This window comes from Coregonus clupeaformis, unplaced genomic scaffold (assembly GCF_020615455.1).
Source record: "Coregonus clupeaformis isolate EN_2021a unplaced genomic scaffold, ASM2061545v1 scaf2286, whole genome shotgun sequence".
NCBI lineage: Eukaryota > Metazoa > Chordata > Actinopteri > Salmoniformes > Salmonidae > Coregonus > Coregonus clupeaformis.
The window spans coordinates 30555-52278 of record NW_025535740.1 but is presented as its reverse complement, the minus strand read 5'-3'; the positions used below and the strand labels follow the sequence as shown (position 1 = coordinate 52278).

The following is a 21724-nucleotide window of genomic DNA, read 5'->3' as shown; positions in this document are numbered from 1 at the left end:
TAACAAACCTGAAACATATTTTTTATACATTTTGATTGAAAAGGGTCTAAAATATATTTTTTTTACGTTCAGCACTAGAAGGAGAGATGTAGAATACAACATACAAGGGTTTTCTAATGTGATTTTTTAAAAGCTGTTTTCCATTAACATTGTCTAAAATCATGTTTTAGGCAAAATCCACAATAGAACTAGTTCGGCATATGAAGGGATACAAAGTTTTTTTATAACAAACGTGAAAAATATGTTTAATACATTTTGCATGAAAAGGGTCTAAAATATTTTTTTTACGTTCAGCACTAGAAGGACATATGTAGAATACAATATACAAGGGTTTTCAAATGTGATTTTTTTAAAAGCTTTTTTCAATTAATATTGTCTAAAATCATGTTTTATGCAAAATCCACAATGCAACTAGTTCGGCATATGAAGGGATACAAAGTTTTTTTTTAACAAACGTGAAACATATTTTTTATACATTTTGCATGAAAAGGGTCAAAATATTTTTTTTAACGTTCAGCACTAGAAGGATTTATGTAGAATACAACATACAAGGGTTTTCAAATGTGATTTTTAATAAGCTTTTTTCAATGAATATTTTCTAAAATCATGTTTTAGGTAAAATCCACAATGCAACTAGTTCGGCATATGAAGGGATAAAAGTTTTTTTTTAACAAACGTGAAACATATTTTTTATACATTTTGATTGAAAAGGGTCTAAAATATATTTTTTTACGTTCAGCACTAGAAGGAGAGATGTAGAATACAACATACAAGGGTTTTCTAATGTGATTTTTAAAAAGCTGTTTTCCATTAATATTGTCTAAAATCATGTTTTAGGCAAAACCCACAATATAACTAGTTCGGCATATGAAGAAATACAAAGTTTTTTTATAACAAACGTGAAAAATATGTTAAATACATTTTGCATGAAAAGGGTCTAAAATATTTTTTTTCACGTTCAGCACTCGAAGGACATATGTAGAATACAATATACAAGGGTTTTCAAATGTGATTTTTTTAAAAGCTTTTTTCAATGAATATTGTCTAAAATCATGTTTTAGGTAAAATCCACAATGCAAGTAGTTCGGCATATGAAGGGATAAAAAGTTTTTTTAACAAACGTGAAACATATTTTTTATACATTTTGATTGAAAAGGGTCTAAAATATATTTTTTTTACGTTCAGCACTAGAAGGAGAGATGTAGAATACAACATACAAGGGTTTTCTAATGTGATTTTTTAAAAGCTGTTTTCCATTAATATTGTCTAAAATCATGTTTTAGGCAAAATCCACAATATAACTAGTTCGGCATATGAAGGGATACAAAGTTTTTTTATAACAAACGTGAAAAATATGTTTAATACATTTTGCATGAAAAGGGTCTAAAATATTTTTTTTACGTTCAGCACTAGAAGGACATATGTAGAATACAACATACAAGGGTTTTCTAATGTGATTTTTAAAAAGCTGTTTTCCATTAATATTGTCTAAAATCATGTTTTAGGCAAAACCCACAATATAACTAGTTCGGCATATGAAGGGATACAAAGTTTTTTTATAACAAACGTGAAAAATATGTTAAATACATTTTGCATGAAAAGGGTCTAAAATATTTTTTTTTCACGTTCAGCACTCGAAGGACATATGTAGAATACAATATACAAGGGTTTTCAAATGTGATTTTTTAAAAAGCTTTTTTCAATGAATATTGTCTAAAATCATGTTTTAGGTAAAATCCACAATGCAAGTAGTTCGGCATATGAAGGGATAAAAAGTTTTTTTTTAACAAACGTGAAACATATTTTTTATACATTTTGATTGAAAAGGGTCTAAAATATATTTTTTTTACGTTCAGCACTAGAAGGAGAGATGTAGAATACAACATACAAGGGTTTTCTAATGTGATTTTTTAAAAAGCTGTTTTCCATTAATATTGTCTAAAATCATGTTTTAGGCAAAATCCACAATATAACTAGTTCGGCATATGAAGGGATACAAAGTTTTTTTATAACAAACGTGAAAAATATTTTAATACATTTTGCATGAAAAGGGTCTAAAATATTTTTTTCACGTTCAGCACTCGAAGGACATATGTAGAATACAATATACAAGGGTTTTCAAAATGTGATTTTTTTAAAAGCTTTTTTCAATTAATAATGTCTAAAATCATGTTTTAGGCAAAATCCACAATGCAACTAGTTCGGCATATGAAGAGATACAACGTTTTTTTTATAACAAACGTGAAAAATATTTTTATACATTTTGCATGAAAAGGGTCTAAAATATTTTTTTTCACGTTCAGCACTCGAATGACATATGTAGAATAAAATATACAAGGGTTTTCAAATGTGATTTTTTAAAAAGCTTTTTTCAATTAATATTGTCTAAAATCATGTTTTAGGCAAAATCCACAATGCAACTAGTTCGGCATATGAGGGGATACACCGATTTTTTATAACAAACGTGAAACATATTTTTTATACATTTTGCATGAAAAGGGTCAAAAAATTTTTTTTTTACGTTCAGCACTAGAAGGATTTATGTAGAATACAACATACAAGGGTTTTCAAATGTGATTTTTAATAAGCTTTTTTCAATGAATATTTTCTAAAATCATGTTTTAGGTAAAATACACAATGCAAGTAGTTCGGCATATGAAGGGATAAAAAGTTTTTTTTTAACAAACGTGAAACATATTTTTTATACATTTTGATTGAAAAGGGTCTAAAATATATTTTTTTTACGTTCAGCACTAGAAGGAGAGATGTAGAATACAACATACAAGGGTTTTCTAATGTGATTTTTAAAAAGCTGTTTTCCATTAATATTGTCTAAAATCATGTTTTAGGCAAAACCCACAATATAACTAGTTCGGCATATGAAGAAATACAAAGTTTTTTTATAACAAACGTGAAAAATATGTTAAATACATTTTGCATGAAAAGGGTCTAAAATATTTTTTTTCACGTTCAGCACTCGAAGGACATATGTAGAATACAATATACAAGGGTTTTCAAATGTGATTTTTAAAAAAGCTTTTTTCAATGAATATTGTCTAAAATCATGTTTTAGGTCAAATCCACAATGCAAGTAGTTCGGCATATGAAGGGATAAAAAGTTTTTTTTTAACAAACGTGAAACATATTTTTTATACATTTTGATTGAAAAGGGTCTAAAATATATTTTTTTTACGTTCAGCACTAGAAGGAGAGATGTAGAATACAACATACAAGGGTTTTCTAATGTGATTTTTTAAAAGCTGTTTTCCATTAATATTGTCTAAAATCATGTTTTAGGCAAAATCCACAATATAACTAGTTCGGCATATGAAGGGATACAAAGTTTTTTTATAACAAACGTGAAAAATATGTTTAATACATTTTGCATGAAAAGGGTCTAAAATATTTTTTTTACGTTCAGCACTAGAAGGACATATGTAGAATACAACATACAAGGGTTTTCAAATGTGATTTTTTAAAAAGCTTTTTTCAATTAATATTGTCTAAAATCATGTTTTAGGCAAAATCCACAATGCAACTAGTTCGGCATATGAAGGGATACAAAGTTTTTTTTTAACAAACGTGAAACATATTTTTTATACATTTTGCATGAAAAGGGTAAAAAAATAAATAATTAACGTTCAGCACTAGAAGGATTTATGTAGAATACAACATACAAGGGTTTTCAAATGTGATTTTTAATAAGCTTTTTTCAATGAATATTTTCTAAAATCATGTTTTAGGTAAAATACACAATGCAAGTAGTTCGGCATATGAAGGGATAAAAAGTTTTTTTTTAACAAACGTGAAACATATTTTTTATACATTTTGATTGAAAAGGGTCTAAAATATATTTGTTTTACGTTCAGCACTAGAAGGAGAGATGTAGAATACAACATACAAGGGTTTTCTAATGTGATTTTTAAAAAGCTGTTTTCCATTAATATTGTCTAAAATCATGTTTTAGGCAAAATCCACAATATAACTAGTTCGGCATATGAAGGGATACAAAGTTTTTTTATAACAAACGTGAAAAATATGTTAAATACATTTTGCATGAAAAGGGTCTAAAATATTTTTTTTCACGTTCAGCACTCGAAGGACATATGTAGAATACAATATACAAGGGTTTTCAAAATGTGATTTTTTTAAAAGCTTTTTTCAATTAATAATGTCTAAAATCATGTTTTAGGCAAAATCCACAATGCAACTAGTTCGGCATATGAAGAGATACAACGTTTTTTTATAACAAACGTGAAAAATATTTTTTATACATTTTGCATTAAAAGGGTCTAAAATATTTTTTTCACGTTCAGCACTCGAATGACATATGTAGAATAAAATATACAAGGGTTTTCAAATGTGATTTTTTAAAAAGCTTTTTTCAATTAATATTGTCTAAAATCATGTTTTAGGCAAAATCCACAATGCAAATAGTTCGGCATATGAAGGGATACACCAATTTTTTTTTTTACAAACGAGAAAAATATTTTTTATACATTTAGCATGAAAAGGGTCTAAAATATTTTTTTCACGTTCAGCACTCGAAGGACATATGTAGAATACAATATACAAGGGTTTTCAAATGTGATTTTTTTAAAAGCTTTTTTCAATTAATATTGTCTAAAATCATGTTTTAGGCAAAATCCACAATGCAACTAGGTCGGCATATGAATGGATACACTGTTTTTTTTATAACAAACGAGACAAATATTTTTTATACATTTAGCATGAAAAGGGTCTAAAATATTTTTTTCACGTTCAGCACTCGAAGGACATATGTAGAATAAAATATACAAGGGTTTTCAAATGTGATTTTTTAAAAAGCTTTTTTCAATTAATATTGTCTAAAATCATGTTTTAGGCAAAATCCACAATGCAACTAGTTCGGCATATGAGGGGATACACCGATTTTTTATAACAAACGAGAAAAATATTTTTTATACATTTAGCATGAAAAGGGTCTAAAATATTTTTTTTTACGTTCAGCACTAGAAGGACATATGTAGAATACAATATACAAGGGTTTTCAAATGTGATTTTTTAAAAAGCTTTTTTCAATTAATATTGTCTAAAATCATGTTTTAGGCAAAATCCACAATGCAACTAGTTCGGCATATGAAGGGATACAAAGTTTTTTTTAACAAACGTGAAAAATATTTTTTATACCTTTAGCATGAAAAGGATCTAAAATATTTTTTTTTACTTTCAGCACTAGAAGGACATATGTAGAATACAATATACAAGGGTTTTCAAATATGATTTTTTTTAAAGCTTTTTTCAATGAATATTTTCTAAAATCATGTTTTATTCAAAATCCACAATGCAACTAGTTCGGCATATGAAGGGATACACAGTTTTTTTTTATAACAAACGAGAATTTAAACAAAAATATATTTAGCAATAAAAGGGTCTAAAATATTTTTTTAAATGTTCATCACTAGAAGGATATATATAGAATACAATATACATGTCACGGTTTCGGCCGAGACTGCTCCTCCTCCTGGTTCGGGCAGGCTTCGGCGTTCGCCGTCCCCGGAGTACTAGCTGCCACCGTTTTATGTTTCGTGGTGTGATTGCTTTAGTCTGTCTTGTACACCTGTGTCTGTTTGTGTTCTGATTACGTGTCCTATAAGTTTCCTGTTTTGTATTAGTTAGATTGTGTGTTGTTATTTGCCTGTCGTGCGGCGCTGCGTGTTTGCTCTCTGTTAGTTTTGTTTATTGTTTTACGCATGGTGCGTAATTCCCTCGCCTCCGTTTGTTTTCGAGGTCGTGTATTGTTTTGTTGCACTTTGGACTAGTAAAGTATTTTTGGACGAATCCTCTGTGTCCTGCGCCTGACTCCTCCACCACATCCACATCGGTTATTTTGACAGAACAACACACCCTACTATGGAGTCAGCAGGAGCAGCGGCGGCACCCAAGTCGCTGGAAGAGCGGATCAGCTATCAAGACACCATGATCCAGCAACTTGGGGCCGCCATGGACGAGGTGTCCAACACTCTGCGCTGGTTGGTGACTGGAGAGGTGCCTACGCCTTCTTACTCCATCCCATCACCAACGGCCAGTCCTCCTCTCTCAGCACCGGAACCCAGTGGCATTCGGCTCTCGCTCCCGAGAGCATATGACGATTCTGCAGCCGGGTGTCAGGGGTTCCTCCTGCAGGTGGAACTCTACCTGGCTACCATACACCCAGCGCCCTCGGGATACGAGAGCGTCTCCGCCCTCATCTCCTGTCTATCCGGCAAGGCGTTGGAGTGGGCCAACGCCGAATGGAGGGGAATAGACGCCGCTACCATCACCTACGCAGGGGGGAGCGTCTTTTCCACCTCCGACAGGGGAAGAGGAGCGCACAGGAGTTCGCACTGGAGTTCCGGACGCTAGCGGCGGATGCGGGGTGGAATGAGAGGGCCCTCATCGACCATTACCGGTGCAGCCTACGAGAGGACGTTCGTCGTGAGCTGGCCTGCAGGGACACCAACCTATCATTCGACCAGTTGGTGGACATCTCCATATGTCCACCAAAAAATAAAGAGTCCCTCATACCCTTGGCAAAAAAAATATATACTGGCTACCCGCGGAAGTCCCGAGTGGGGGCCGACCATTCCACCCTCCAGCACCTCCGAGCCGATTCCCATGGAGCTCGGGGGTGCTGGCGCTAGAGAGAGGAGGAGAGAGAACCCGAGGGGGGCCACCCCCTGCACCAACTGTGGCCGTGGAGGACACACCGCGGCCAGGTGCTGGGGAGGGTCTCCTGGGAGAGGGGACAACAGGTCACGCACTGGGGAGTCATTTCAGGTGAGTAGGCGCCCCACTTACCCAGAGCTTTCTGTTGGTCACATGAGTATTCCTGTGAGATTTCCACAGGTGGCACCTCATTCCCAGCATAAGGCGCTAGTAGATTCAGGCGCAGCTGGGAATTTTATTGATCGGGCATTTTGTTATAGGTTTGGAATTCCCCTTCGGCCGGTAGAAGCCCCCTTTCCTGTCCACGCCTTAGACAGCCGGCCGTTGGGGTCGGGGCTGATCAGAGAAGTCACAGCACCACTTACTATGACGACGCAGGGGGGTCATGAGGAGATCATTCAGTTTTATCTGATTGACTCTCCTATGTACCCCGTGGTGTTGGGGCTTCCCTGGTTAAGCACCCATGATCCTACCATTGCGTGGCAACAGAGGGCTCTTATGGAGTGGTCTGCCCAGTGTGTAGGGAGATGTCTAGGTGTTCCCTTAGGGGCGACCTCAGTTGAGAGTCCGAACCAAGTGCCCGCAATGCGCATTCCCCCTGAGTATGAGGACTTAGCACTCGTGTTCAGCAAGACGAGGGCAACACGGCTACCACCTCATAGACAGGGGGACTGTGCGATAAATCTCCAAACAGGAGCGGCTCTTCCGCGGAGCCGTGTGTATCCCCTGTCTCAAGAGGAGACAGCGGCTATGGAGACTTACATAGCCGAGTCCTTGGCACAGGGATACATATGGTCCTCCACTTCCCCGGTTTCCTCGAGTTTCTTCTTTGTGAAGAAGAAGGACGGGGGTTTGCGCCCGTGTATTGATTACCGTAGTCTCAATCAGATCACGGTTAAGTACAGTTACCCTCTTCCACTGATTGCGACTATGACGGAGTCATTACGCGGAGCGCAGTTCTTCACAAAGTTGGATCTCAGGAGCGCGTACAATCTGGTGCGCATTAGGGAGGGGGGATGAATGGAAAACGGCATTTAGCACCACCTCGGGTCATTACGAGTATCTCGTCATGCCATACGGGCTAATGAATGCTCCTTCAGTCTTCCAATCCTTTGTTGACGAGATTTTCCGGGACATGCATGGGCAGGGTGTGGTAGTGTACATCGACGACATCCTAGTGTACTCTTCTACACGAGCCGAGCATGTAGCCATGGTGCACCGAGTGTTGAGAAGACTGTTGGAGCATGACTTGTATGTCAAGGCAGAGAAATGCCTGTTCTTCCAGGAGTCCGTCTCCTTTTTGGGTTATCGGTTGTCCGGCGTCTGGTGTGGAGATAGAGGTAGACCGTGTAGTCGGCCGTGCGTAATTGGCAAACTCCAACCACTGTAAAAGAGGTGCAGCAGTTCTTGGGTTTTGCTAATTACTACCGGAGGTTTATTCGGGGCTTTGGACAGGTTGCAGCGCCCATTACGTCCCTGTTAAAGGGGGGTCCGGTTCGTCTGCAGTGGTCAGCTGAGGCGGACAGGGCATTTGTCAAACTAAAGAACCTGTTCACCTCGGCCCCGGTGCTGGCGCATCCGGATCCCTCTTTACCATTCCAAGTAGAGGTAGACGCGTCCGAGACCGGTATTGGGGCAGTCCTGTCACAACGGTCCGGCACGCCACCTAAGCTCCGCCCCTGTGCGTTCTACTCTAAGAAACTCCAGCTCGGCGGAGCGCAATTATGACGTTGGGGACAGGGAGCTGTTAGCTGTAGTCCAGGCCCTAAAGGTGTGGAGGCATTGGCTTGAGGGGGCTCAACACCCTTTCCTCATTCTGACCGATCACCGTAACCTGGAGTACATCCGAGCAGCCAGGAGATTGAACCCTCGTCAGGCTAGGTGGAACATGTTCCTGACCCGGTTTGTTTTTAAGATCACATACATCCCAGGGTCCCAGAACGGTAAGGCAGACGCCCTGTCCCGGTGGTATGACACAGAGGAGAGGTCCATTGAGCCCACTTCCATACTGCCGGAGTCTTGTCTGGTGGCTCCGGTGGTATGGGAGGTCGATACGGAAATCGAGCGGGCACTGCGTGCCGACCCTACTCCCCCGAGTGTCCTGTGGGGGCGGAAGTACGTTCCGCTCGAGGTTCGTGATCGTCTTATTTATTGGGCTCATACATCACCCTCCTCTGGACATCCAGGTATTGGCCGGACAGTGCACTGCCTTAGCGTGAAATACTGGTGGCCAACGTTAGCTAAGGATGTGAGGGTTTATGTCTCCTCCTGCTCGGTGTGCGCCCAGTGTAAGGCGCCTAGACATTTGCCCAGGGGTAAGTTACCAATCCTGCCCGTTCCACAACGACCATGGTCCCACCTCTCGGTGGATTTTGTGACCGACCTACCCCCTTCCCAGGGGAATACCACCATTTTGGTCGTTGTGGATTGGTTTTCCAAGGCCTGTCGTCTCCTCCCAATGCCGGGTCTCCCTACTGTCCTACAGACCGCCGAGGCCCTATTTACCCACGTGTTCCGGCACTATGGGGTCCCCGAGGATATTGTGTCTGACCGAGGTCCCCAGTTTACCTCCAGAGTCTGGGGGGCGTTCATGGAACGCTTGGGGGTCTCGGTGAGCATTACCTCGGGGTACCATCCAGAGAGTAATGGGCAGGTTGAACGAGTCAACCAGGATGTGGGTAGGTTTTTGAGGTCCTATTGCCGGGACCGGCCGGAGGAGTGGTCCAGGTATATCCCCTGGGCCGAGATGGCCCAGAACTCTCTCCGCCACTCCTCCACCGGTTTAACACCTTTCCAGTGTGTTTTAGGGTATCAGCCGGTCCTGGCACCGTGGCACGAGAGCCAGATCGAGGCCACTGCGGTGGACGAGTGGATTCGGCGCTCGGAGGAGACGTTGGACGCTGCCCATGTCCATCTGCAGCGGGCCATCCGTCAACAAAAGGCGAGCGCCGATCGCCACCGCAGTGAGGGACCGGTGTACACACCGGGAGATCGAGTCTGGCTCTCGACTCGAAACCTGCCCCTCCGCCTGCCCTGCCGGAAGCTGGGTCGGTGGTTTGTGGGGCCCTTCAAAGACCTGAGAAGATTGAACGAGGTGTGTTACAGGTTACAACTGCCTATTGAATACAAAAATATTAACCCCTCGTTCCATGTGTCTCTTCTCAGGCCGGTGGTAGCTGGCCCACTCCAAGAAGATGAGATAGGAGAGACCCCTCCGCCCTCTTTGGACATCGAGGGGGCCCCGGCGTACAGGGTCCGGACCATCTTGGACTCGAGGCGCCGGATGAGTGGTCTCCAGTATCTCGTGGAGTGGGAGGGGTACGGGTCCGGAGGAACGGTGCTGGGTGCCTAGGAGGGACATCCTCGATCCATCCCTCCTGACTGAGTTCCACCGTGGGCATCCCACGCACCCGGGTCCGCGTCCTCCTGGCCGTCCCCGAGGCCGGGGTCGGTGCACGGCTGGAGCCGCGCGTCAAGGGGGGGGGTACTGTCACGGTTTCGGCTGAGACTGCTCCTCCTCCTGGTTCGGGCAGGCTTCGGCGTTCGCTGTCCCCGGAGTACTAGCTGCCACCGTTGTATGTTTCGTGGTGTGATTGCTTTAGTCTGTCTTGTACACCTGTGTCTGTTTGTGTTCAAATTACGTGTCCTATAAGTTCCCTGTTTTGCATTAGTTAGATTGTGTGTTGTTGTTTGCCTGTCGTGCGGAGCTGCGTGTTTGCGCTCTGTTAGTTTTGTTTATTGTTTTACGAATGGTGCGTAATTCCCTCGCCTCCGTTAGTTTTCGAGGTCGTGTATTGTTTTGTTGCACTTTGGACTAGTAAAGTATTTTTGGAAGAATCTTCTGTGTCCTGCGCCTGACTCCTCCACCACATCCACATCGGTTCTTTTGACAATACAAGGGTTTTCAAATGTGATTTCAAAAAAAGCTTTTTTCAATGAATATTGTCTAAAATCATGTTTTAGGCAAAATCCACAATGCAACTAGTTCGGCATATGAAGGGATACAAAGGTTTTTTTTAACAAACGTGAAACATTTTTTATACATTTTGTTTGAAAAGGGTCTAAAATAAAATAAAAATACGTTCAGCACTAGAAGGACATATGTAGAATACAATATACAAGGGTTTTCAAATGTGATTAAAAAAGCTGTTTTCCATGAATATTGTCTAAAATCATGTTTTAGGCAAAATCAACAATGCAACTATTTCGGCATATGAAGGGATATACAATTTTTTTATAACAAACGAGAAACATTTTTTTATACATTTTGCATGAAAAGGGTCTAAAATATTTTTTTTAACGTTCAGCACTAGAAGGATATATGTAGAATACAACATACATGGTTTTCAAATGTGATTTTTTTAAAAGCTTTTTTCAATGAATATTTTCTAAAATCATGTTTTAGTCAAAATCCACAATGCAACTAGTTCGGCATATGAAGGGATACAAAGTTTTTTTTTAACAAAAGTGAAACATATTTTTCATACATTTTGCATGAAAAGGGTCTAAAATATTTTTTTTAACGTTCAGCACTAGAAGGATTTATGTAGAATACAACATACAAGTGTTTTCAAATGTGATTTTTTTAAAAGCTTTTTTCAATGAATATTTTCTAAAATCATGTTTTAGGCAAAATCCACAATATAACTAGTTCGGCATATGAAGGGATACAAAGTTGTTTTATAACAAACGTGAAAAATATTTTTTATACATTTTGCATGAAAAGGGTCTAAAATAATATTTTTACGTTCAGCACTAGAATGACAGATATAGAATACAATATACAAGGGTTTTCAAATGTAATTTAAAAAAAAGCTGTTTTACATAAATATTGTCTAAAATCATGTTTTAGGCAAAATCCACAATGCAACTAGTTCGGCATATGAAGGGATACAAAGTTTTTTTTTAACAAACGTGAAACATTTTTTATACATTTTGTTTGAAAAGGGTCTAAAATTTAAAAAAAATACGTTCAGCACTAGAAGGACAGATGTAGAATACAATATACAAGGGTTTTCAAATGTGATAAAAAAAAAGCTGTTTTCCATGAATATTGTCTAAAATCATGTTTTAGGCAAAATCAACAATGCAACTATTTCGGCATATGAAGGGATATACAATTTTTTTATAACAAACGAGAAACATTTTTTTAATACATTTTGCATGAAAAGGGTCTAAAATATATTTTTTTAACGTTCAGCACTAGAAGGATATATGTAGAATACAACATACATGGCTTTCAAATGTGATTTTTTAAAAAGCTTTTTCAATGAATATTTTCTAAAATCATGTTTTAGTCAAAATCCACAATATAACTAGTTCGGCATATGAAGGGATACACAGTTTTTTTATAACAAACGTGAAACATATTTTTTATACATTTTGCATGAAAAGGGTCTAAAATAATATTTTTACGTTCAGCACTAGAAGGACAGATGTAGAATACAATATACAAGGGTTTTCAAATGTAATTAAAAAAAAAGCTGTTTTACATAAATATTGTCTAAAATCATGTTTTAGGCAAAATCCACAATGCAACTAGTTCGGCATATGAAGGGATACAAAGTTTTTTTAAACAAACGTGAAACATTTTTTATACATTTTGTTTGAAAAGGGTCTAAAATAAAATAAAAATACGTTCAGCACTAGAAGGACAGATGTAGAATACAATATACAAGGGTTTTCAAATGTAATTAAAAAAAAGCAGTTTTACATAAATATTGTCTAAAATCATGTTTTAGGCAAAATCAACAATGCAACTATTTCGGCATATGAAGGGATATACAATTTTTTTATAACAAACGAGAAACATTTTTTAATACATTTTGCATGAAAAGGGTCTAAAATATATATTTTTAAAGTTCAGCACTAGAAGGATATATGTAAAATACAACATACATGGTTTTCAAATGTGATTTTTTAAAAAGCTTTTTTCAATGAATATTTTCTAAAATTATGTTTTAGTCAAAATCCACAATATAACTAGTTCGGCATATGAAGGGATACACAGTTTTTTTTATAACAAACGTGAAACATATTTTTTATACATTTTGCATGAAAAGGGTCTAAAATAATATTTTTACGTTCAGCACTAGAAGGACAGATGTAGAATACAATATACAAGGGTTTTCAAATGTAATTAAAAAAAAAGCTGTTTTACATAAATATTGTCTAAAATCATGTTTTAGGCAAAATCCACAATGCAACTAGTTCGGCATATGAAGGGATACAAAGTTTTTTTTAAACAAACGTGAAACATTTTTTATACATTTTGTTTGAAAAGGGTCTAAAATAAAATTAAAATACGTTCAGCACTAGAAGGACATATGTAGAATACAATATACAAGGGTTTTCAAATGTAATTAAAAAAAAGCAGTTTTACATAAATATTGTCTAAAATCATGTTTTAGGCAAAATCAACAATGCAACTATTTCGGCATATGAAGGGATATTAAATTTTTTTTTATAACAAACGAGAAACATTTTTTTTATACATTTTGCATGAAAAGGGTCTAAAATATATATTTTTTTAACGTTCATCACTAAAAGGATATATGTAGAATACATCATACATGGTTTTCAAATGTGATTTTTTTTAAAGCTTTTTTCAATGAATATTTTCTAAAATCATGTTTTAGTCAAAATCCACAATGCAACTAGTTCGGCATATGAAGGGATACAAAGTTTTTTTTTTACAAAAGTGAAAAATATTTTTTATACATTTTGCATGAAAAGGGTCTAAAATAATATTTTTACGTTCAGCACTAGAATGACAGATGTAGAATACAATATACAAGGGTTTTCAAATGTAATTAAAAAAAAAGCAGTTTTACATAAATATTGTCTAAAATCATGTTTTAGGCAAAATCAACAATGCAACTATTTCGGCATATGAAGGGATATACAATTTTTTTTATAACAAACGAGAAACATTTTTTTTATACATTTTGCATGAAAAGGGTCTAAAATATATATTTTTTTAACGTTCAGCACTAGAAGGATATATGTAGAATACAACATACATGGTTTTCAAATGTGATTTTTTTAAAGCTTTTTTCAATGAATATTTTCTAAAATCATGTTTTAGTCAAAATCCACAATGCAACTAGTTCGGCATATGAAGGGATACAAAGTTTTTTTTTAACAAAAGTGAAAAATATTTTTTATACATTTTGCATGAAAAGGGTCTAAAATAATATTTTTACGTTCAGCACTAGAATGACAGATGTAGAATACAATATACAAGGGTTTTCAAATGTGATTTAAAAAAAAGCTGTTTACCATGAATATTGTCTAAAATCATGTTTTAGGCAAAATCCACAATGCAACTAGTTCGGCATATGAAGGGATATACAATTTTTTTATAACAAACGTGAAATATATTTTTTATACATTTTGCATGAAAAGGGTCTAAAATATTTTTTTTTAACGTTCAGCACTAGAAGGATATATGTAGAATACAACATACATGGTTTTCAAATGTGATTTTTTTAAAAGCTTTTTTCAATGAATATTTTCTAAAATCATGTTTTAGTCAAAATCCACAATGCAACTAGTTCGGCATATGAAGGGATACAAAGTTTTTTTTTTTTACGTGAAACATATTTTTTATACATTTTGCATGAAAAGGGTCTAAAATATATTTTTTTAAGTTCAGCACTAGAAGGATTTATGTAGAATACAACATAGAAGTGTTTTTACGGCTGCTAGAATCCTGACTAGAACCAAGAAATTTGATCATATTACTCCAGTGCTAGCTTCCCTACACTGGCTTCCTGTTAAGGCAAGGGCTGATTTCAAGGTTTTACTGTTAACCTATAAAGCGTTACATGGGCTTGCTCCTACCTATCTTTCCGAGTTGGTCCTGCCGTACATACCAATACGTACGCTACGGTCACAAGACGCAGGCCTCCTAATTGTCCCTAGAATTTCTAAGCAAACAGCGGGAGGCAGGGCTTTCTCCTATAGATCTCCATTTTTATGGAACAGTCTGCCTACCCATGTGAGAGACGCAGACTCGGTCTCAACCTTTAAGTCTTTACTGAAGACTTATCTCTTCAGTAGGTCATATGATTGAGTGTAGTCTGGCCCAGGAGTGTGAAGGTGAACGGAAAGGCTGGAGCAACGAACAGCCCTTGCTGTCTCTGCCAGGCCGGTTCCCCTCTCCACTGGGGTTCTCTGCCTCTAACCCTGTTGCAGGGGCTGAGTCACTGGCTTGCTGGTGCTCTTTCATGCCGTCCCTGGGAGGGGTGCGTCACTTGAGTGGGTTGAGTTACTGACGTGATCTTCCTGTCTGGGTTGGCGCCCCCCCTTGGTTTGTGCTGTGGTGGAGACCTCTGTGGGCTATACTCGGCCTTGTCTCAGGATTGTAAGTTGGTGGTTGGGGATATCCCTCTAGTGGTGCGGGGGCTGTGCTTTGGCGGAGTGGGTGGGGTTATATCCTTCCTGTTTGGCCCTGTCCGGGGGTTTCTTCGGATGGGGCCACAGTGTCTCCGGACCGCTCCTGTCTCAGCCTCCAGTATTTATGCTGCAGTAGTTTATGTGTCGGGGGCTGGGGTTAGTTGGTTATACCTGGAGTACTTCTCCTGTCTTATCCAGTGTCCTGTGTGAATTTAAGTATGCTCTCTCTAATTCTCTCGTTCTCTCTTTCTCTCTGAGAACCTGAGCCCTAGGACCATACGTCAGGACTACCGGGCATGATGACACCTTGCTGTCCCCAGTCCGCCTGGCCTTGCTGCTATTCCAGTTTCAACTGTTCTGCCTGCGGCTACGAAACCCCTACCTGTCCCAGACCTGCTGTTTTCAACTCTTAATGATCGGCTATGAAAAGCCAACTGAGAGACCTGAGCCCTAGGACCATACGTCGGGACTACCGGCCGTGGTGACTCCTTGCTGTCCCCAGTCCGCCTGGCCTTGCTGCTATTCCAGTTTCAACTGTTCTGCCTGCGGTTATGGAACCCCTACCTGTCCCAGACCTGCTGTTTTCAACTCTTAATGATCGGCTATGAAAAGCCAACTGAGATTTATTCCTGATTATTATTTGACCATGCTTGTCACTTATGAACATTTTTGAACATCTTGGCATGGTTCTGTTATAATCTCAACCCGGCACAGCCAGAAGAGGACTGGCCACCCCTCATAGCCTGGTTCCTCTCTAGGTTTCTTCCTAGGTTTTGCCTTTCTAGGGAGTTTTTCCTAGCCACCGTGCTTCTACACCTGCATTACTAGCTGTTTGGGGTTTTAGGCTGGGTTTCTGTACAGCACTTCGAGATATTAGCTGATGTAAGAAGGGCTATATAAAATAAAATTGATTGATTGATATGGCCGTAAGCGAGGGAACAACTCTTGGTACACTATATAAAGTCAATGTGTCACTCACTCTGAAAGGGACACAGAAACGTATCCACTTTGTGACACAAACTGAAGAAGCTCAACCCTTGCTTACATTTCCAATATATATATATATATATATATATATATATATATATATACAGTGGGGAAAAAAAGTATTTAGTCAGCCACCAATTGTGCAAGTTCTCCCACTTAAAAAGATGAGAGAGGCCTGTAATTTTCATCATAGGTACACGTCAACTATGACAGACAAATTGAGAAAAAAAAATCCAGAAAATCCCATTGTAGGATTTGTAATGAATTTATTTGCAAATTATGGTGGAAAATAAGTATTTGGTCACCTACAAACAAGCAAGATTTCTGGCTCTCACAGACCTGTAACTTCTTCTTTAAGAGGCTCCTCTGTCCTCCACTCGTTACCTGTATTAATGGCACCTGTTTGAACTTGTTATCAGTATAAAAGACACCTGTCCACAACCTCAAACAGTCACACTCCAAACTTCACAATGGCCAAGACCAAATAGCTGTCAAAGGACACCAAAAAACAAAATTGTAGACCTGCACCAGGCTGGGAAGACTGAATCTGCAATAGGTAAGCAGCTTGGTTTGAAGAAATCAACTGTGGGAGCAATTATTAGGAAATGGAAGACATACAAGACCACTGATAATCTCCCTCGATCTGGGCTCCACGCAAGATCTCACCCCGTGGGGTCAAAATGATCACAAGAACGGTGAGCAAAAATCCCAGAACCACACGGGGGACCTAGTGAATGACCTGCAGAGAGCTGGGACCAAAGTAACAAAGCCAACCATCAGTAACACACTACGCCACCAGGGACTCAAATCCTGCAGTGCGAGACGTGTCCCCCTGCTTAAGCCAGTACATGTCCAGGCCCGTCTGAAGTGCATTTGGATGATCCAGAAGAGGATTGGGAGAATGTCATATGGTCAGATGAAACGAAAATATAACTTTTTTGGTAAAAACTCAACTCGTCATGTTTGGAGGACAAAGAATGCTGAGTTGCATCCAAAGAACACCATACCTACTGTGAAGCATGGGGTTGGAAACATCATGCTTTGGGGCTGTTTTTCTGCAAAGGGACCAGGGACGACTGATCCGTGTAAAGGAAAGAATGAATGGGGCCATGTATCGTGAGATTTTGAGTGAAAACCTCCTTCCATCAGCAAGGGCATTGAAGATGAAACGTGGCTGGGTTTTTCAGCATGACAATGATCCCAAACACACCGCCCGGGCAACGAAGGAGTGGCTTCGTAGAAGCATTTCAAGGTCCTGGAGTGGCCTAGCCAGTCTCCAGATCTCAACCCCATAGAAAATCTTTGGAGGGAGTTGAAAGTCTGTGTTGCCCAGCGACAGCCCCAAAAACATCACTGCTCTAGAGGAGATCTGCATGGAGGAATGGACCAAAATACCAGCAACAGTGTGTGAAAACCTTGTGAAGACTTACAGAAAATGTTTGACCTGTGTCATTGCCAACAAAGGGTATATAACAAAGTATTGAGAAACTTTTGTTGTTGACCAAATACTTTTTTTCCACCATCATATGCCAATAAATTCATTAAAAATCCTACAATGTGATTTTCTGGATTTTTTTTTCTCATTTTGTCTGTCATAGTTGACGTGTACCTATGATGAAAATTACAGGCCTCTCTCATCTTTTTAAGTGGGAGAACTTGCACAATTGGTGGCTGACTAAATACTTTTTTTCCCCACTGTATATATATATATATTTTAGTCTTGTTGGGGGGGGGGGGAGAGGGCATATCCTATGTTGATTTATGACAAGTTCATTGACTAGGGCCCTATAAAATAGGCGTTGCGAACCGAATCACGGAATCCAGACATTACACCGAAATGCAAAAATATTCAAACATTTATTGAACTTAGTAAGAAATCAACTAAATATATTCAACTTGTTAGAAAACACATTCATTTGCCCAAGTCAATCATAAGACATGAACAAAATGCATCAGTGATTCGTATTTCCATGAACTTTCTGTGCACGGCACAGGAATGCCCCTGTCTGTGTGCATGTGTGCGGTGCGCGCGTATGTCTACACTTTGTGTAGCCGTTAGCGATGATGCTAATGATAACCTTCTTCTGGTAGGGAAGGAATGGCTTTCCCCAAAACCTTCGCAAGTAAATGTTAACTACAAAGTAGCCTATGCCTGCCTGGCAGAATTATACCGTGATCATTTGCATCACTCCAGTGGCCATTTGTTCTACAGCAACACCGCTTAACCAAACAAAGGTCTCTTCCTGGTGCACGCTTGCATTTAAGGGTAACTACACCCCAAAATCTAAATGTCTTACATTTTTCCCAGACCTCACAAATGGTCACCTGATGAGGTTTAAACATTGTTGTGGACATAGAACATCCAATTGTGCTGTTTTGCTATTAAAAGGTGTACTTTTGAGAGCGAAAACCTGCCAAAACAGGGACAAACGGTCAACGGGGAAATCTAAACGGAGAAAAGGGAACTTGGGAATTAACGGAATCAGGCAAAACATTGAAGGGATTTTATAGTGCCCTAATGGACTACAGACATTGACTGTCTCCCTAGACTAAAAACAAAGGCTGCATGTCTTGCCTATATTTTGAGGGAAACGCACTGTCCATTATTTGATTTGATCAGGGCAGGGCAGCACACACAAACTGCATTTAGTCCAATAACAATCCATGATATTATTAGGGTGATAAATAAAAGGCAGTTGCTCCATGACACAAGAGCACGCTCTACTGGGACAAAAAGCTTACAGCACCTGGTATTCCCAGGCGGTCTCCCATCCAAGTACTAACCAGGCCCGACCCTGCTTAGCTTCCGAGATCGGACGAGATCAGGCGTATTCAGGCTGGTATGGCCGTAAGAAAGGGAACAACTCTTGGTACACTATATAAAGTCAATGTGTCACTCACTCCGAAAGGGACACAGAAACGTATCCACTTTGTGACACAAACTGAAGAAGCTCAACCCTTGCTTACATTTCCAATATATATATAGATATATATATATATATATTTGAGTCTTGTTGGGGGGGGGGGGAGAGGGCATATCCTATGTTGATTTATGACAAGTTCATTGACTAGGGCCCTATAAAATAGGCGTTGCGGACCGAATCACGGAATCCAGACATTAAACCGAAATTCAACAATATTCAAACATTTATTGAACTTAGTAAGAAATCAACTAAATCTATTCAACTTGTTAGAAAACGCATTCATTTGCCCAAGTCAATCATAAGACATGAACAAAATGCATCAGTGATTCGTATTTCCATGAACTTTCTGAAACGGCACAGGAATGCCCCTGTCTGTGTGCATGTGTGCGGTGCGCGCGTATGTCTACACTTTGTGTAGCCGTTAGCGATGATGCTAATGATAACCTTCTTCTGGTAGGGAAGGAATGGCTTTCCCCAAAACCTTCGCAAGTAAATGTTAACTACAAAGTAGCCTATGCCTGCCTGGCAGAATTATACCATGATCATTTGCATCAATCCAGTGGCCATTTGTCCTACAGCAACACCGCTTAACCAAACAAAGGTCTCTTCCTGGTGCACGCTTGCATTTAAGGGTAACTACATCCCAAAATCTAAATGTCTTACATTTTTCCAAGACCTCACAAATGGTCACCTGATAGGGTTTAAACATTGTTGTGGACATAGAACATCCAATTGTGCTGTTTTGCTATTAAAAAGGTGTACTTTGAGAGCGAAAACCTGCCAAAACAGGGACAAACGGTCAACGGGGAAATCTAAACGGAGAAAAGGGAACTTGGGAATTAACGGAATCAGGCAAAACATTGAAGGGATTTTATAGTGCCCTAATGGACTACAGACATTGACTGTCTCCTAGACTAAAAACAAAGGCTGCATGTACTGCCTATATTTTGAGGGAAACGCACTGTCCATTATTTGATTTGATCAGGGCAGGGCAGCACACACAAACTGCATTTAGTCCAATAACAATCCATGATATTATTAGGGTGATAAATAAAAGGCAGTTGCTCCATGACACAAGAGCACGCTCTACTGGGACAAAAAGCTTACAGCACCTTGTATTCCCAGGCAGTCTCCCATCCAAGTACTGACCAGGCCCTACCCTGCTCAGCTTCCGAGATCGGACGAGATCGGGCGTATTCAGGCTGGTATGGCCGTAAGCGAGGGAACAACTCTTGGTACACTATATAAAGTCAATGTGTCACTCACTCTGAAAGGGACACAGAAACGTATCCGCTTTGTGACACAAACTGAAGAAGCTCAACCCTTGCTTACATTTCCAATATATATATATATATATATATATATATTTTAGTCTTGTTGGGGGGGGGGGAAGAGGGCATATCCTATGTTGATTTATGACAAGTTCATTGACTAGGGCCCTATAAAATAGGCGTTGCGAACCGAATCACGGAATCCAGACATTACACCGAAATGCAAAAATATTCAAACATTTATTGAACTTAGTAAGAAATCAACTAAATATATTCAACTTGTTAGAAAACACATTCATTTGCCCAAGTCAATCATAAGACATGAACAAAATGCATCAGTGATTCGTATTTCCATGAACTTTCTGGCAGGCACAGGAATGCCCCTGTCTGTGTGCATGTGTGCGGTGCGCGCGTATGTCTACACTTTGTGTAGCCGTTAGCGATGATGCTAATGATAACCTTCTTCTGGTAGGGAAGGAATGGCTTTCCCCAAAACCTTCGCAAGTAAATGTTAACTACAAAGTAGCCTATGCCTGCCTGGCAGAATTATACCGTGATCATTTGCATCACTCCAGTGGCCATTTGTTCTACAGCAACACCGCTTAACCAAACAAAGGTCTCTTCCTGGTGCACGCTTGCATTTAAGGGTAACTACATCCCAAAATCTAAATGTCTTACATTTTTCCCAGACCTCACAAATGGTCACCTGATAGGGTTTAAACATTGTTGTGGACATAGAACATCCAATTGTGCTGTTTTGCTATTAAAAAGGTGTACTTTTGAGAGCGAAAACCTGCCAAAACAGGGACAAACGGTCAACGGGGAAATCTAAACGGAGAAAAGGGAACTTGGGAATTAACGGAATCAGGCAAAACATTGAAGGGATTTTATAGTGCCCTAATGGACTACAGACATTGACTGTCTCCTAGACTAAAAACAAAGGCTGCATGTACTGCCTATATTTTGAGGGAAACGCACTGTCCATTATTTGATTTGATCAGGGCAGGGCAGCACACACAAACTGCATTTAGTCCAATAACAATCCATGATATTATTAGGGTGATAAATAAAAGGCAGTTGCTCCATGACACAAGAGCACGCTCTACTGGGACAAAAAGCTTACAGCACCTGGTATTCCCAGGCGGTCTCCCATCCAAGTACTGACCAGGCCCTACCCTGCTCAGCTTCCGAGATCGGACGAGATCGGGCGTATTCAGGCTGGTATGGCCGTAAGCGAGGAACAACTCTTGGTACACTATATAAAGTCAATGTGTCACTCACTCTGAAAGGGACACAGAAACGTATCCACTTTGTGACACAAACTGAAGAAGCTCAACCCCTTGCTTACATTTCAATATATATATATATATATATATATATATATATATATATATATATATATATATATATATATATATATATATATATATATATATATATTTTAGTCTTGTTGGG

General features: G+C 39.1%; 3 non-coding genes across 3 annotated transcripts; all 3 read right to left on the bottom strand.

Annotated features, from left to right (window-relative positions):
- Positions 1 to 18809: 18809 nt before the first annotated feature.
- LOC123488418 lies at positions 18810 to 18928 on the bottom strand. Its single transcript, XR_006660062.1, has one exon. It is a non-coding gene; the product is annotated as a 5S ribosomal RNA (ribosomal RNA).
- Positions 18929 to 20098: 1170 nt separating this feature from the next.
- Positions 20099 to 20217, bottom strand: LOC123488424. Its single transcript, XR_006660070.1, has one exon. It is a non-coding gene; the product is annotated as a 5S ribosomal RNA (ribosomal RNA).
- Positions 20218 to 21385: 1168 nt separating this feature from the next.
- On the bottom strand, positions 21386 to 21504 carry LOC123488421. Its single transcript, XR_006660065.1, has one exon. It is a non-coding gene; the product is annotated as a 5S ribosomal RNA (ribosomal RNA).
- Between the last annotated feature and the right edge of the window lie 220 nt (positions 21505 to 21724).